The sequence below is a fragment of the Manacus candei genome, unplaced genomic scaffold (genome assembly GCF_025592945.1).
Source record: "Manacus candei isolate 608988 ecotype Guabito, Panama unplaced genomic scaffold, ASM2559294v1 h1tg000010l, whole genome shotgun sequence".
NCBI lineage: Eukaryota > Metazoa > Chordata > Aves > Passeriformes > Pipridae > Manacus > Manacus candei.
Genome location: NW_026138058.1, coordinates 8,157,121 through 8,175,423, shown reverse-complemented (window position 1 = coordinate 8,175,423; position 18,303 = coordinate 8,157,121). Strand labels below are relative to the sequence as shown.

The 18,303-nt window shown below is 41.9% G+C and overlaps 1 long non-coding RNA gene across 1 annotated transcript in view; it reads left to right on the top strand.

Moving 5' to 3' along the window:
- The first annotated feature begins 222 nt into the window (after window positions 1-222).
- LOC127466595 (uncharacterized) overlaps window positions 223-18,303 on the top strand; it is a 61,445-nt gene continuing 43,364 nt past the window's right edge. The window contains exon 1 of the long non-coding RNA XR_007902791.1: window positions 223-450. This is a non-coding gene — a long non-coding RNA (uncharacterized LOC127466595). The remainder of the gene's footprint in view (window positions 451-18,303) is intronic.

Below are 18,303 nucleotides of genomic sequence, written 5' to 3'. Positions count from 1 at the left end.
GGTTTTCTGATGGCTGTGAGTTTTTGTCTGTGACAAGAATGCATACACAATAAAAGGTAGTTGATTCCTTAGTATCTGGCTCTGCATACTGTGGTTATCACTTTTCCAATTATCTGAGGAGGTCAAGACCAAGAGAAGGCTAGCAAACCTTTATTGATGATTTAGATCAGCGGACTGAGTGTACCATCAGCAAATTTGCAGATGACACCAAGTTGAGGAGGGAGTTTCTATCAGCTGGAAGGCAGGAGGGCTCTGCAGAGGGACCTGGACAGGCTGGAGAGTTGGGCTGATTCCAGCAGGATGAGGTTCAACAAGGCCAAGTGCCAGGTCCTGCACTTTGGCCACAACAACCCCCTGCAGTGCTACAGGCTGGGACAGAGTGGCTGGAGAGCAGCCAGGCAGGAAGGGACCTGGGAGTTTGGATTGACAGGAAGCTGAACATGAGCCAGAGTGTGCCCAGGGGGCCAAGAAGGCCAATGGATCCTGGCCTGGATCAGGAACAGTGTGGCCAACAGGACCAGGGAAGTGATTCTTCCCCTCTACTCAGTGCTGGTGAGGCCACACCTGGAGTGCTGTGTCCAGTTCTGGGCCCTCAGTTCAGGAAGGACATTGAGGGGCTGGAGCAGGTCCAGAGAAGAGCAACAAGGCTGATGAAGGGACTCAAGCGCAAGTCCTGTGAGAAGAGGCTGAGGGAACTGGGGTTGTTTAGCCTGGAGAAGAGGAGGCTCAGGGGAGACCTCATCACTCTCTACAACTCCCTGACAGGAGGTTGTAGCCAGGTGAGGGTTTTCTTCTCCCAGGCAGCTCTCAGTAGGACAAGAGGGCAAGGTCTTAAGTTCTGCCAGGGGAGGTTTAAATCAGATATTAGGAAGAAATTCTTTACAGAGAGAGTAATCAAACATTGGGATGGGCTGGCCAGGAAGGTGGTGAAGTCACCACCCCTGGAGCGTTTTGAGACTGACTGTGGCACTTAGTGCCACGGTCTGGTAACCATAGCGTGTTGGATCAAAGGTTGGACTTGATGATCTCAGAGGCCCCTTCCAACCCAGCTGATTCTATGATTCTACGAAATGGATTTTTCAACTCTCTGGAAAAAATATGAAGTTTTCAAATCAAGGACCCATGGGGCAAGTTAAGGGGCCCAGGGTTGGGGAAGGGGTGCTGGGTAGGCAGAGGGGCCATGATCATCCATGGGGCCACATCCATGAATGTGTGTGTACTTGTGAACTGGGAGAGTGTCATGTTAGCAAAGCCAGCTAAGTCATTGGCAAGCCAATGAACCTTGGTCTGGGGCAGCAACAGGCTTAGGATTAGAGCTCTTTCCCGGAAATCTGTACTAGCCAGTACAGTCTGCTTGCTGTCGTGGATGTTTAATAGGTCTCTAGAAATGGGAGGCAATCTCTCTGCAAGAGATTTGACTTCAGAGTTGTGAGATTTTAATTACATCTAGTGAATCCTATTATATTGTGCTGTATCATGCTGCAGAACAACTTCAGGAGCTACGAAAAATTGAATTTCATAAGGAGGGATAAAACCAGAAAAAAATCCACACATGAATATTAATATTGAATACTGCTATTAAACTTCTCCTAACTACATTCCTGCTACTTGCCAGTTAGTGGAGTTAGCAAGCTAAGTTTGCAAAGGGATATTGGGATTATTGAAAAATTTGGGGATAGTGTATGAGAAAATGGCATAGATAGGAAACTGTTATAATGATCAGAGTTAATAGACATGAAGGCTCCATTCCAATAAACAAAAATTCACAGGAGATCCAATGATCTGTAGTCTCTGCAAACCTTTGGCTGTTGCTATGAATCTTTCTTTAATAAACTCTCCGTTAGTAGAATTTTAACTATGCTGACCCTAGCTGGCTTGAAGTTGGAATGATTGCCACCAGCTGTGCTGTCAGTATGATAGGAAAAATGACACTTCCATTTGTATGTGACATTTAAGGTGTTTGTGAGCCTGCATGCATATATAGAGAGCTAAAAATAGGTCGATAACCAAAATAAAAGTTTGTTACAAGAGTATGATTAAGGAAAAAAATAAGCAATACCTGATAGTAATCCCACCATGTTCAAAACATGCTTCACTCTGAGAATGCTTTTAAGCCTACAGCTTTTCAAAGCCATATCCTGACTACCTGAATAAACCTCCACCATCATGACAGCCATCTAACCAAACCCTGGAAATGGAAATACACAACTGGAAATGGAAAGAGTGAATGAATACACAGCCAGTCCCCCTCTCACAGGCTAGCACACAGCGAGCGGACTTCTTCAAGAATGAGTCAGTGGCTCTGAAGCTCTTCCTAGTTCTACCCTAGACTACCTCCCAATAGGCCTGTTATGATCGCCTGTAATAAAATAAATCCTCTGCCTCATTAACAGGACTGACATGAATGAGATAGCCCACTAATCCACTCCTTAAGAAAGGAAAACCGGGGATCACTATTTTATAAGCTATACACAGGTAAAGCTGAAACCACCTCATAAAGGAACCTGACAGTTCATTCTGTTTACAGAGCAAGAGACTGGGGCCCTGTGAGACAAAGTGACCTGACTGACATGAGTAGCAGGCTGAGAAACACCTCCTATAGGATTATTGCTGTCTGATTTCAAGAATAATTTCTTGCAGCACTCTTTGCATACAGTGGAGAGTGTTGTCTGACTCCTAGAAGAGTCACAGAGAAAACTTGTTTATGGATATACCCACCTGCACTAGAAAGTTGTTTCTTGAGGGCCTTTCCTTCTTCACAAGTTATGCAGCGCTCTGATTTTTACTGCTATAGACCATGCTACCTCCCTGAAACAGCCAGGGACCAAACTTGTCTGTGATCACTTTTAGAATCCCAAGTATGGCAGCTCCTTTCCTCTGCCACAACATCCCTGTGCTAGGCAGGCTGGCAACCTTTAAGAAGGTGACAGATGTTTCTGTTTCTCAGCTGCAACCAGAGGAAGGTAACTTGCATTCTAATGTAAAAAGAGGTTGCACGCAGCTACTTAATTTTTCATTATTTCAACCTCATTTTTCAACCAAACATTTTCCATCCTCGACTCATTGTATGGCCCACCATTAGACAGGCTGCTGCATATTCTTTTCCTTCCTAACTTAGAGAAGAAACCCACTCCTACCTCCTCTGTGAAACAAATCGTGTCAACAGTTGCAAAGATGATTGGTGCAGAACTTTACTCTCAAAAACTTTAGTTGGTCCCTACTGTGCAAAGACATGGCTGCTTACATTTTCCATAGCAAAAAAAGTACAGATCAGTCTGCTCTAGTAAGTTCTTTATAAGGATCAACAAAAGCTGGGCTGAAGCTGGAGCTGCTTAGGTTTAATGCACTAAAAGCATTCTTGTGAATGCTGTTATAAAGGCATAAATTGCAATGGTAACTGAACAGAACAGCTCAGAGAGGAAGCTGATGCGAGAATATAATGAGTTTTGGACTGACAAATGCATGAAGAGCCTGCTAGGCCACCTGAATGCTGTTCACTCAGAGGTCACTTAGCCCTTTGGGGGAAATACACAACTTAAAAGAGGCTGTGAAAGAGCTTCCCCCTGATCTTTGGGAGCACAAAATCTAGGAAGACATTTCCAGACTCCGGCTCCAGCTCAACGGTGCTCAGAGATTTCTGCAGACACAGAGAGAGAGCTGAGTCTGTGGTCTTCACATACTTTCAAAGTCACCATCAGATGACAAAACACTCATGTAAGAGTGGGAAATGGTTCTGCACCTTGTCCCCGGTTCCATTCCTTTGTACACAGATCTTCTCCCCACCTCCAGGCCACCATCAAGAAGAAAACAGATGATGTTTTCCATTCCTTATCATGGTTATGCTCCTTAGATTTCCAGTGCTGTTACACTGCTTATGGCATGTTCTCTCTCTCCTTTTGCCTTTGATTCATAAGGTTATTACCATTTAGCCTGGGTTATTTCACCTTTTCCATCCCTGTTTTAAGGCTGTGATCTGAAGGCAAGTTAAAAGCAACGGTTCAGGAGAAGGCAATTCAATCCGATGTGCTGCTTTGCAGGGTGGCTGGTCTCATGAAATGGTCTTCACCTCCAGCAATGAAGCTGCAAATTCAAATCGACACCAGAGGCAGACCTGCAGTTATCTTTGTTGTCTTCCTACACTTTTGTGTGCATGTCTGAAAGATCACAGATGACTGACAACACCACCTCTAGACATCTAAACAGAACTTTTCTTGTTGCCTTTCACCCTCTCTTTAGTAGTCTTCATAGGGTTGCCAGAAACGGCTGTTCCATAATAAAAGTCTTTCAGCAGATAAATAGAAAGGAGTAAGGGATAATGCTGAATGAAAGCCACATGCAAGAATGCACGTTGCAAACACTTTATCTTGGTTAATTTCTTTTTGTCTCTTTGGAAAAATGTTTAAACATCTAGTGCTGGGATTTCACACACACATAGACACACGCAGTCCCTCTGACAAAGGCTAGCAAAAATAATAGCACTGAACAGACTGGGCTGACATCTGAGCTCCATATCCAACATTGCCTGAGTAACCATGGCTTTCACTAGCACCCACATCCTTAGTCTACATAATGCAACCTTTGGACAGCTGCTCTTCTTCAGTGGCTCTTCTGTCTGCTTGTGCATGGCCTCTTGGTCCATGTTCACAAAGCCCCCTCAGCATGGTACTTGACAGATTTTCCATCTCCATTCCTACCATTCCCTAGAGAGAGACAAATCTCTCTCATACCTTCAATTCCATCCAAGTATTTAATCACACTGAGCCTAACCCAAGGGACCTTCTCTACTGTAGCCCAAGTTTTGGCCACTTCTGCACGAGTGAGAAATAAGTTAAAGAGGTGAGGTGAAAGAGAGTGGCTTTTTCTGGTCTCAAAAAGAAAGTTCTGACAAAAAAGTGGCTTAATAAAAGAGCTGCTTTAACAAGGAAGAATAAAAGGAGAAATATAGATAGCAAGTAAATCTTATGTCACCTGAGATACTGAGAGTCCCATGGCTGCACAGCATGGATGGACTCTGGATGGATTTTCTCATGGTATGCTGTGCTGATCTCATCTGTGGAATAAGGTTCCTCCATTTTGCTTTCAGGAAAACATCTCTATTCTCCATTTATACCATCAGACAGGAAAGAACTTTTCATGAGACCTTCTTGCTACTCTGTTATATAGAGGCAGGTACAGCCATCACTAGCACCAGGTGGGAGCCGCAGGGTGCAGTCCCTGTGAGCTGTCTGAGTTTATCCTGAAGCCAATGAACTGTGCAGCACAACACAAGCACCAAGGCTGCGCCGTATGAGCAGCACAGCACAGGTCTGGCTGTGCTCAGGTGAGCTGTGCTGTGAATCACTAACTCCTCTGTGTACAATGGTCTCCTGACCACAGCCATGGCAGGATCCCGCCAGAAGCACTTTCTCACCACCATGCTGATAAGTACTGTATGCTCTTCTTCTTTCACCTTCCCCACCCTATACCTTGTAACTTCTGCTTGATTCACAAGCTTCTGTATCACAAGCAATGTCTTCTTTGCATGCTGATTATGTGCCAAAATAGAATCATTGCCTTTGACATGGAGTCTTTTAACCCACTGTATGATTTCTACTAGGCACAGGGTAGGAACCTAATTTCACATCTACCTGTCACTTATTTGATGCTATTAGCTTAGTCCTGAAACTTCACCAGCCACTAGAGCAGGTCCAGTTCTGTTGTGCGCATTTAAAATGCTTTTGACTAGAAGAATGGCACCTGAGGTAGCTGGCAAAACAGGAGGTGGTGCATGTAGTAAAAGCCCTCTGTAACCGCTCTCTGCCATGGGAGGAACACCCCATTATTCTGAAGATGTTTTCTACAATTACTGTTGTAAGTTTGGCTTTGATGAACGCTACACTCATTTCAATCATTAGTGCTTTGTTCTCTAGAAATTGCCTATAGCCCACAAACAAACTGCTTAGATTTTGCTTGGTAAAAAAAAATAAATAATTTCTTTATGTAGCTTCTTGTAAATGTGAGAGCCTTTGGGGTGTTTTTAAAAAACATCATTAGCAGTTTTATTTTTATCATAATTTTTGGAAGAAGGTTATTGCTTGCCATAGAGGCTTTCACACTCAAAGGGGTTATTGTTGCACTGGGAATTATATTGACCATAATAACTTTAAAAAAAAAATAAATCACAGACTAAAAATAAGGAAATACAAAGTGCTCTGCTTCCTGCTGTTTACACATCACATATATGTCAGACTTTCACAGCTCTTCTGCAATTTCCTCACTCCAGCCTTGCACACCCTGGGTACCTGAGCCATGTACAGTTGGGCTACTGCAGAATGTCTCACACACAGTCACTAAAAATACTGGGTCTTTTTTCTCTGATGGACTGCTGTTTGAAGCATTAGTTTGGAGTCACATTAGGCGTTCAGCAGACAAAATAAAGACTGCCACAAAAATTCTTATGCTTTTGGAATATGAAATCAGAAGTACTGTAGAAAGATCAGGAGTCAAGCTTGGCAGGGCTTGAGAAAAGTGATGGTTTAAACACCGTTCCAGGTTCTGATTGTTTTCTAGTACCTATTTGCACAGAAAAAGCCAATAAGTCTGTCGAGCTCAGTTGATATTTCACTGAGGCAGGTAAAAAACAGGTACAGGCGGGTTACATGAGCTATTTTCTTTCCCCACACAAATGCTAGCACAGAAAGAAAATATTTTTCGGAGAGAATTCATTAATATCCTGAGATAAGTAATGAGTGAGGCACAATACAGGGAACAATGAAGCCTATACAAAGCAACAAAGGGTGCCTGCCTACAGCAGAGCAACATAAAATAGAGGAGTTCACATTTAGAGACAGGTTCCATAAAAACTTTGAAATCTAGATTTCTAGATCAGCCAGGGCCAGTGCCAGAGGACAGATTATTTAAAAAATGAGAAGGAACAAACAATTCATGGCACCAGAAGCCAGAGGTGGGTGTTTCGCAGTAGGATAAATTAAGGGAAGACTTTTGCTATATATTTTGATATAGGTGATACCTCTCTGGACATTACAAACTCCAACTGACTGTGAGTGCATATGGAAGAACAAGAACTTCCCTTGCACTTTACAGGCATATTTGACTGAAAAGAAACTACTAGAACAGATCACCATTGTATCAAAACAGCCCTATATATACAGCAGTTTCCCAAATCCATCATCAGCCAGGAAGGCAGGAACATTACCATTAATACTGCCCACCTCACAGTCCTTAGGAGCTCTCTTCAGCCAGTACCTGCATGTCAAAAAAAACTATATCACATGTGAATAGATCAGAGTTGGCTGATGTCAACACTCTGATTAGAAGTCAGTCTTATGAACACATTCATGTTTCGTTTTATGTGCCAAAAATACAATACCGAAGAGGCTAAAATTCAAGGACAGAGAGGAGGTGAAACCTGATGTCAGTACACTTCATCTCCCACAAGGTATGAGAAAAAAGTCGAATGGCTCTATTCTTTCAAGTGAATCAGAACAAATGTGGTTCAGTGGTGTTCAACCGAATAAGGACTGGAAATCAAGCAGTTAAAACCACATATAAAATAAGAAGTTGATCACACAGTCCAGTAGGTGTGCCCTGGCAGCCAATGAAGACACCCAGTTGTTCCTATCAAAACTAGAAAAATCATGGGTTCACTGGTGTAATAAACTGGGCAGTATATCCTAAGACACAAGGGGCACTGTAATCCTCCAAACAGAACCAAAATTCTATAAGGAAAGAAATGCTGCAGGACACATTTCAACAGAAATATTTACAGCAGCACTGTAGATCACAACTGTACATTTACAATTGTGGTCAGAGTGTAATTAAATTGTGAATTTACAACTGTGCAATTACAGCAACATTGGCAAAGAAATTCAGGACACTGAAGCCTAGACACAAAAATGCTGGGATGGAAAAGGAATATCTTGACTTTTGTTAACAAACATTCAGCAACTGTCCTGTTTGCTGTTTTGAAGAGACCACCAAATCATTTGAAGTCCAGCATCTGCCTTGTGGTGTTTGTTCTCCACTTCCTCTCTGCTCCTTTCTCAGCCTCGTTTCTCAATAAAGAGAGGACATGAATGAGCTACAAGGGAGGTGCTGAGGTGATGTGTGGAAAGGAGACAGAAGGAGAGCTGAGGGAAGGGACAGACAAGAAGGGAGAGGAGCTGCAGGCATTGCCAGAGGGAGAGAAAATGAGATTCAGGGCAACTGTTAACCATCAGTCACTGTTTTACAGTAGTAGAGACCAAGTTCATACTCCTACCCCCCCAGTATTATAACTTTTGTAGCTCCCTTTCACAAAAACAAAAGCAATCAAGATAGATACGATATTTTGATTGAAAACCAGTTCCAAAGAGAGTGGGGTAAAATCGCATTACCTGCCACTCTCTACTGAGCTCTGTAACCCAGGTATTGTTACAGATGTGATGAGTAAGAAGCCTGGGTACTGCTAAACATCTTGCACTGTCTGGAAATGACAACAACATCTTCATCACAGCTTCATTTCTCTAACTTCTTGCTGGGTTTTCCTTGCACCTTAGGTAAAGCAATTCGTTTTAACTCACTCCTGCCACATTTTGAGTCTACTGGGATGAGGAAACCAGATGTGCCAAAGTCAGTGGCATTCACATGCAAATAGAATCCTCAAACTATTAATTCAAACTGCATCTTTAAATTTCACCTCCAAGCAGAAATCCCACTACATGAGGCACTCTTTAGTTTGCCATTAGCTAGTAATGGGTACACATTAAGCATGAAATAGAAGTCAGTAAAATCTTTATGACTGTAATATTTAGAAGCAAGGCACTCATCACCACAAATTAGAGAGCAGTGGGAAGAGTAATTTTTTTTTAAAGTTGTGCTTCCAGCTGGGTTTCTAAAGCTAAAATTTTAAGAGGAAAGCAGACAGCAGATAAACTAGTAGAAATCAATCTCTCCCAGAAAGTATTGAAATGCACTTTGGTCACAAGCAGTGGGCTTTAGGAAATTGCTGTGTAAGTTTTAAATGTTCAGTGGTGGCCAATTCCTCTCACAGTTCTCACTGTCACTAGAGAGTGAGCCTGGGAGTAAAAGGAACATCAGCATTGCTTCTGAAGAAACTTCACAAACCCTTCTCCTTCCAAAGTGAACCATTAAATGGTGGTGTGGCCAAGGACACTCCTACCTCTATCACGGAGGATAACCTGGAGGTATCTAAGCACAGTGTTTTCCAGCTGCAGCAGGGATGCTTTGGGGACCCACTCATCAGGAGAGCTGGCGGTTTTCTGTGAACTGTGCCTGCTTGCTGAACGCTCTCAAATCTGTTCATCTGCAGAGAAAACAGGTGTGTTTGATCAGATCAGTGGTCCACTCAGGCTAATCTTGTGTCCTACAAAAGTAATATGTGGATATGAATGAGGAAAATAGGGTACAAAGCATCAACACAGAGAGGTTCTTTTCCCTTCAATTCCCACATTTCAGCAGCTCAAGTGCCTGGCTGAGGCAAATTATGATCACTTCACAGCAGGTTAGAACACAAGATTCAGTTCTACTCCTCCTACAAAAGCACTCCATGGAGTCCCTTAATGTAGATCCACATCAGTTTTTTTCCAACATGACAATGGTGTTCCCAGACTGGCTGCAGGATATTTTCTATCTCCATCACAGTTCTCCATCAGCAGGACAGAAGCCCTCTGGTTAGCTGCATCTCTCCACATATGCACATGAAGCAACATTAATACATTGGCAGTGGTTGTTTCCTCCTGCAAGTAACTCAGAGAGATTGCATTATCACCAAAACAGCAATACTTACCCCCGAGGATCACTGTGGAGGTGAAACAGTATGCTATATCCTTACCGAAGAGAACAGGAAAAGAAAAGCAGCCAATAATTGCCATTTGGGCTTGGATCTGGAAGGCAAGAAAACTTGACCCTGTGTAAGAGATGGCTTCATCTCTTACTCTTTTTGTTGTTTTCACATTGACAGGTTTGGTGAATAAAATGGAGGACTTTGTCTTTAATTCCTGGCGGGTCTGCCTCCATCGTCCTGAGAGGACATTTTTAGACTACTTGCCAGCCCCTTCTGGAGAGTCTACAGCAGAGAAAAGTTATGTTTTCCCTCCTCAGCAGAGCCAGCCTGCCCAGATACCGACGGTCTAAACAATCAGCAGCGTGGAGGAGTCTGCCCGGAGGCAAGCCGGCCAATGAGCATTGATCGTGGGTTGCCCAACATCGCCAGTAGGCAGTTTTTTGTTGGTGATGTTTCGTTTTGGGGGTCCAAGACAGCTGGAGTTCAGTTTTGTTTTGGCCCAGGACATGCAGTGTTCAAGATCCAGTCCACCAGGCTCTAGTGTTCTAGTCTACTCTGGTCCTGGCCCCGCTCCTCACTCCATCGCACCTGACTCCATCTCACCTGCCTCCGTTCCACCTCTCTCACTTGCCTCCAGCTTGGTCAGGTTCATCTCAGGGTCCAGTGTTGGCTGCTGACCCCCGGACCTGCTTTCACCCATTTCGCCTGCTTGTCACCATCCCACCTACCCATCCACTCTGCTCACCACCTGCCTCCATCCGAGGGTCCTCTTGCTGACTGCCTGAGGTCGTAAGCACCTGGTTTCTTCCCTCACTGGTGGTGGCCATCCTTTTGTAATTTAATTTTGTAGCCTTTCCCTTTCCTTATTTTTCCCCTTCTCCTCCCCTCTTCCCTCATTTTTACCATTTACTTGTTGATAAAAATAAAGCTAATTTTCTGTTCAAGACCTTAACATTTGGATGTAGTGCCTGAATCTCATCTTTGTAGTATCCATCTAAAAAACCTCGTTGCAGTCGCTAACTGGACTGTAACACCCTGTCCAGAAGCATGGGATGCAAAGTCCTGGTAAAGGCTGCAGGCAAAAGAAGGCATCTCAGAGCACAGCCACACACCAGGCCCAAACCCTCCTCTGCGGGCACACTGTGCAGCAGGAAACAATGTTGATAGACCACCTGCTAATCCTGAACTGCCATGAGCTGGCTGCATGATCCTGCCTTCTCCTTGCCACCTCGACTTTCTGAAAGTGCCTCCACAAGACCTGCTCCCATAGTCCTTGGCATCGCACAGGATAGAAGGCATCTATCACATCTATCACCACACTCTGACAAACACTTAGTGCCCATCAGTACCCCATGGGACCTGCCAGAGGGCTTCCTTTATATTCATGTCATACAGCAGGCAGGAAATATGCACAACTGAGTTCTGCAGGGCATAACACAACTTAATGTCCTGATGTTTCCAAGTGCTGAACACACGGTCTAAGACTTTGGTAGATATGTATTCTTGTGGGAAACTTACTGTCCAGAGAAAGAAGTTTCTCTGATGTACTTGTGAAAGAAATTTATGCCATTTCTAATATTATTTTAATGAGTACTTTTATTGTCCTCCAGAAATTCTGCAGGTAGACAACATTTTTGGGATCCACTTTTAGATTCAACTGTTTATAATATAAATATAGAGAATAAGTATCTTTTGTGACGTAGCTAGAAAGTTTCCTTCTAAGTTACAGTATTTTGAGAAATATCTGATAACAGAAAAGTCCATTTATAATGAAATGGGGGAGAAAAAAGGCACATGTATTGGGATATTATGCTAAGATTTTGGCTGACTCTTTCCCATTTGCAAAGGAAATCGTCCCTGAGTTCAAAATCCCAAGAAGACACTTACTAAAGATCCCTGTTAAGGTGGCCCATGTAAAGTAACTTTCAAGGAAGGTCTGTGGACATTTAAAGAGCTGGTAAAGGAGTTCCACAGCACAATGTCACAATGTGCAAAACTCAGCAAGCTCAGCCAACAGTGGGAGCTGTGCAGTGAGGACCAGGTGAAAAGAGACAAGAACCTCTTGCCAGTAATTTTGCCTTCTCCTTAACACAATTTGTAGAATCAAAAAACAAATATTTTAATTACAGATAAACACAATTGTCTAAACTGTTTTTATTTACTAAAATGTGGGAAAATTTAAAAAGGGAGAAATCAAATAAAAGAAAAATAACTTGGTTAATTTTTATTTTTTTTCCCACTAAGGTGAGTTTTGCTGTCTGCAGCAGGGACATTGTCTTAAGGGATGTGTAGTTCTACATTTGTTTTAATGCCACATGCACAAATTGGTCTGTAATGGCATTTGGGTATACCAGATATTTTGGTTTTTTCTTGGTTGCCAACCCACAATTGTGGTGTGAATATAGGAAAGGGAGACGTATATTAGCACATCTGAAATCCTGCAGTTTTTTGACACATTAGGGTTATTTACATGAACATAAATAAGCCAATATGAACTGCTGAGCTCCTGATGGGGTTTCCGAAAGCCACCAGGATTCAATCCACAAAAAAAATCCTATAACATGCTTTTAAATCCTCTGGAAGCAACTTTATGTTCCCAGATTCCTCTGCTGCTTTTTAAATAACATCAATAATATAAAAAAGCAAGGATGTTTCTTCATTATAAGAAGATACAGTCAAAACAGTTACAAATTAAGAAATGTTCAACATAAGAAACATTCAGGCAGAAATAGGATGGTTTTTAGGATTACAGCTTCTCAAAGGGAGACATACAGGGCTGGCTCCTTGACAAGGACTCATGGTTCCCATGGGAACATAAATAATAAACAACTATAAGAATAAAGCACTCTCGCAGTGATAAAGCATAAAGCAGCACAAAAAAGGCACATAGTATATTGCCTAAGAACCAAGAATTTTGGTTTTTATTTTTACTGCCCACATGCTCTCCCTTCAGATCAAAACCACATAAAATTATCTAAATGCAAGCTTCAAACAAAGCCAAGTAGACTTTCTTCACATTTCAGTGCAGCTTTTCTGTGTGCTGATAAATCTGTCATGAAAAGTTTATTTCAGGTTTTCAAAGGAATTTTGGCTTTTGTATGACCAGGAGAAAACTTTCAGAATAAAAAACTCTGACTACTCCAAACAAACAGTGTGAAATGCTGGGATCTTAGCAAAACCTCTAAAGAGATTTGGTCCCTTTATGAACAGTAAAAAAGACTGTTTTCTCACCCTGTTGCCTGAAGAAGCAGCAGTAAGTCTTCTAAGGACTGTATGCTAGGCTTCTTGCATTTATTGTGTGGATTTTGGCCATTCCCCTGCTCTCAAAACATCCCCAAGCAGGGTTACTTCTTAAAATTGCAATGATACTTTTGAAAAAGCCTATAAAATATTTTACTTTTTCCCAGTTATCTAACATCAGTGAGCTATTTTAACATGCTTCTCACTCGAGAAGCGTTCATTATAATCCTGTTTCTGTAAGTTTACCACCAGGATAACTGTAAAGTCAGGCTCTAAAAAAAGAAAATTCTGGTAGTTTTTCAGTCTTCAGTCAGTTTACCAAAGGCTAAAAATTTTGAGTGACTGGCTCAGCTTTCAGCGGCTACTCCTACAGGGACTTTGGCTTCTGGTGGCCTTATATGACATAGATCCTTAGCACCTTAGGTATCTGAACTTTTCTAAATCCAAATTACACTGGCTAACTTGAGCCCCTGTGTATGATTCAAAGCCTTTTGATTCCTTCTTGACTTCAGATGGCTCCCAAACTGAAACAAAGGTTGTATGACACTGACCAACAAAAATGGACTCAGTGACGTACAGTTCATCAGATTGCTTAATATGCAAGTCTTAGCCCAGATTTTTACTATTACCAAACAGAAGTTAAAGAAGCAAGTCCAGATGAGGGTATTTTCTCCAAAAGGAGACTATGCATGCTGCAGAGCTAGAGCTGGGCCTTGCTCTCTTCTGCCATGCTTGCAGTTTTCTTGGGATATAATGCTGGAGATAGTTTTGTTGTTTCTGCCCAGTCACATATCAGAAGCACTATGCCAGTGCTCTTTGGATGTCCATGCTCTGGAGCATTCTACAGTAATGTTGTTCCAGACAAATATGGATGGTGGAAAGCTAGCACTCCATATGCCCAGGGAGGTGATGGAGTCACCATCCCTGGAGGTGTTCAAGAAATGACTGCACGTGGCACTTGTTGGCAAGGTGGTCAAAGGTTGGACTCAATGGTCTTGGAGGTCTTTTCCAACCTAAATGATTCTGTGATACCCAGTTGTCTTTCTCTCAGCAGGGTAGAGAGAGCCTACAATCTCTCATCGGACTCTTCAGAGATGGAAGGAGACTTTGCCAAGTGCCCACGTACCAGGCATGGTGTGACAGTAAGTGCAGAATTAACCTGACAGCAGCTGTTATGTCTGTGTTGCAGCTGGCTGAGAATCTGCACTCTGCCACACCTGGCACTGTGCTGAAATGCTTAATAAAGCAAAAGTCCTGTGTTCCCAAACAACTGCAGAAAACAGTATGAGAGAAGAACAAACCCTGAATACCCTTTGAAACAAATTGTGACTTCCAGATAGGCTTCTAGAGTTGAGATTAACAATGTCATCATACAGATACCATATACAAGTCTCTAAACAACTTAATTAGTTTTAATCTATTTCAGTTCAGTGATCATCTGTGAAGAGCCCTATTGAAAAAGGAAGGACTTGAATTGTGACAGCTGATCAATGAAGAGCCCGTAATGGCACGTACATGATTATTCCAAAAATAAAATGTTGACAATTTCTTCCATGGTTCAGTATTATTAGCAAGTTTATCTTCAGTGAAAAGGCAACATTAATGCAAAAAAAGTGTCATGAGGCCAAAAGAGGAAAGAGTTTCAGATTTTGTTTTGATAAATGAAGAGTTATCAAGGAAAATGTAGAGAAAGAAGATGCCCCCATAAAAGTTGCCTCTGTCAAAATAAAGCCTACACGAGGGAAACCCTTCTAATACAAAACAACAACACAAGACAAGTTCAAAGCCAATTTTAAGTAGGACTTTCTGATTATATACACTTTGTGATGGTACCTACAATTGGAAATATTGCAGAAATTACAAGATTTGGCATTATCAAAAAAAAGGCCAATGCATAAGTAATCAGCATGAGCTTTCCACAGTCCCACTGAATTAAATGCATTCAGTGTATTTCCATTTCAGCGAAATACTAAGGAGAAAATATTTTAATCCTAAAATAGAAGAATTATGCAACTTCGACTTTAATCCCAAAATTATCCCTGCAATAATAATTGTCTAAGATACTTCCCTTTCATAACAAATGATTATTCTCCTCTTTCACAAAAGAGGACCAATACGTTTTTATTTATTTATTGGCTTTTTATTTATATTTAAAATAAGAAGGAGAACATTTGTGTAATAAGAGAGCCGGATTTGCAGAGAAAGCTATTTTTATGTCTCCCATCAGTGGATTCTAATAGTCAGTCTAGCTCTCACGAAATGTCCTCACTTTCCCTTCTGACCCATCCTCTCTCTGCCATCTGTGTGTCTGGCTTCACTTACTGTGAAAAATATCCGTGGAAGCCAGCTGTCAAAGAGCGCGCCGACTGAGGAGGGAGTTTCCTCTGACAGAGCTAGGATTTGTGCTGAAGGTCCTTCTAAGACATGTCCCATTTCCTCCACCACTTCCAGGACTGATGCAAGAATTATCAGGTGAGTTGTTCACCTGTATTACAGAAAAAGTCCACTTAGGAGATCACAGAAGACTTCTGCTCCATCCCCTGTGCATTTCCTCACAGAGCTCTGAAAATCAGAGTTGTGGCCCAGAGCTGGAGCTGCCTGAATTGAGTGCCAGGGCAGAATTATGTGTTCTGAGATTGCTTTTTCGGCACAGTTAGGTACCCATGGCCTTACAAAACTGGAGGCACCCAATGAAATGGAATCTCTAGCACAACCAGTGGGACCGCATACCACCATGAATCCAGTTGTGAAAAGAACAATATTGCAAGAGGAAAGAACAAAACAGCTTATGTTCAGACTTTTCTTCTTTCTGTTTGTCTTTTTTAAAAAACAAGCAACTAATGTCCTGGAGATATGATGACAATTCAGACCATAAAGTGCTCTCTGCTCAAATTAATGCACATCTTTTATTTGTTTTCTGCAGAGCCTGGACCAAGGCATATGTTTAAAGGAATAGGGAGGGACACAAAAATGAAACATAAAGAAGACTATATCTACTGTGTATGAGTAGTGTGATTTAAAAAAAAAAATTTAGAACCTTAGAAAAATGAATAAGAAACATTTACCTCCAGTGCTTTAACAGTACACAAGCAAAATTAAATTGAAGAAAGTATAACCCAGCACATAAGCATTACTGCAATGAGGCAGGAAGTGTCTCCTGGAAAGGATGTTTTGCTTATAGCATGTCTGAAAGATCTCAGGGCTAATTCATCAGAAACTCGATGCAAGTGCATACAGCATGTTAATATATGTGGCTAGAGTCAGAACCTTAGCAAAGAAACAACTCTTTGGTTGACAGCTGTGCTCCTTTTTTTTTTGAGTGGTTGCTCTTGTATGAAATTTGTCTTTAAAGCTCTATGGCTTTAATAGAAAGAAATTATCTTCTCATCCTTCTCAAAAATTCAACTGTGCCTTCTCAGTCCAAGGATCAGACTTGGGAAACTGAACTACAGTGAGACAGTGGCTTTCATTACAGCAGAGACATGATCTTCCTTCTAAATGCTGCGTGAAAGCAAACACATGCAAACAGAGGACAAGTAAATACCTTTTGCAGCAGGCTCACTACACAAATTCCAGATATGGCAGTATACACCCTCAAGTCTCTTACACCATGCTTACATGTGTGCATAAATATGTAGTGCTGATTCCACAGTGTGACAGCTATTGCATTTTGTCCCATACACAGAGAAGTCAAAAAAGAAAGTCACGCATGGAATGAGCAGGATCAGGGAAGACCTTTATTTACTTTGAATGCAATACAAATATCTCTAGCACCCACAGAACAGAGCCTGAGAGAACCAAACTACACAGCCTGGGTGCTAGAAGCATAAAACAGAGGAAACTTGGTCTTGGTCAGGCACTTCAAAAAAGTTCCAAACATTTCATCAATTCATTATGTAAATTGGTTAAGCTGCCCGTGGCACTGCATCCCTCCTGCTCCCTCTTTGCAGTAGCTGAACTGTGAATTCTATAGGAGTGAGAGAAGTGTGACTGCAGAGCACTTGTTGTAAATCCTATTTCTCAAGAGCTTGGGTTTCTGAGGCTCTACCAGCAGGTAAAGCCTCTCCTGCCCACTACTGGGCAGGCCCCTCCTCAACACTTGATACCATTCAGATATGCATTCCTGGATGGATGGGGTCATGCATGCTGGGGAGGATGGGGAAGACGTGTCCTATGGCACATCAAAGCCTGCTTGCAAGGAAGAGATAAGCCCACAAAATCTCAGCACAGGTCTTTTCATTAGATCATACACTCTTGTTGAAATGTTTTTCTCCATCATTCTGATGTTGTCTTGTGCAGAGTTTCGATTGGTCTTCATTTTGTTTAAGATATTCTGAGGCTCTCTGGCTTAATTTCCAGGGAGTGAACAAAAAAAACCCCACATAAAATATAAGAAAAAAACCTGTCAGCTTTAGGCTGATGACAAGAACTTTAGATCACAGGAGATAGCAGCCCTGGGGCAAGTTCTGTGGCTTTACCATCTATTTGTGTTGCACCTGCTACATTAAGGCATTGGGTCTATTACAGAGACACTAACACAATGTTCATTTATGTAAGTGCAAGCCTGTCTTCCAACCTAAGAAAGAAATCCCTGAGAGTGGGTTTATGTTAGGGCCTGTGAGAATCAGTGCCTACCCAGCCCTGAAAAAAAGCACCTACCAGATACCTACTGCCAGGTTGCTGGGAAAACACGAACTGGTGGAGATAGCAGGAGCAGTATCCAGGAGTGATACAGATTTACAGAGTGAAAAATCTCGTCTGTGTTAGATTACGGTGTACCAATATTGGCTGATGAGTCTGCGAACTGATAGTAGATGCACAGCTGAATTATTAGCTGCACACAGTTCCCCAAGTCCTTCACATGCCACATAATACCAACTTCTAGATCACTAACCATGACCATACAACCAAATCATGAGATTAAAGCAGAAGGCTTAATTTGATTTGAGAAGTCATCCTGTTAATCTGTGACAATGTGTTGTGTTTCTATTAAGGGATTAATGTCAGGATTTTCTGTTACAGTCATTACAGAATTCGATAATTCTTTAAGGAAAAAGTTACTGTGGGATTGAAATGACTGACATGAGTTTTGTACTTGAGTTTGTAATTGTCATATGTTTCTGCTAGAATATTTAAAATATGGCTAAGTGCCATGAAACAGATTGCTCACAGGACTCACACATTTCTGGTTTGATTGTGGAAGCTGCGAAAGGGGATTCATACACCCTAAATGAGCTACCTAGAAGTTAGAGGTATGAGACTGAGTTAGTTAGTCAAGA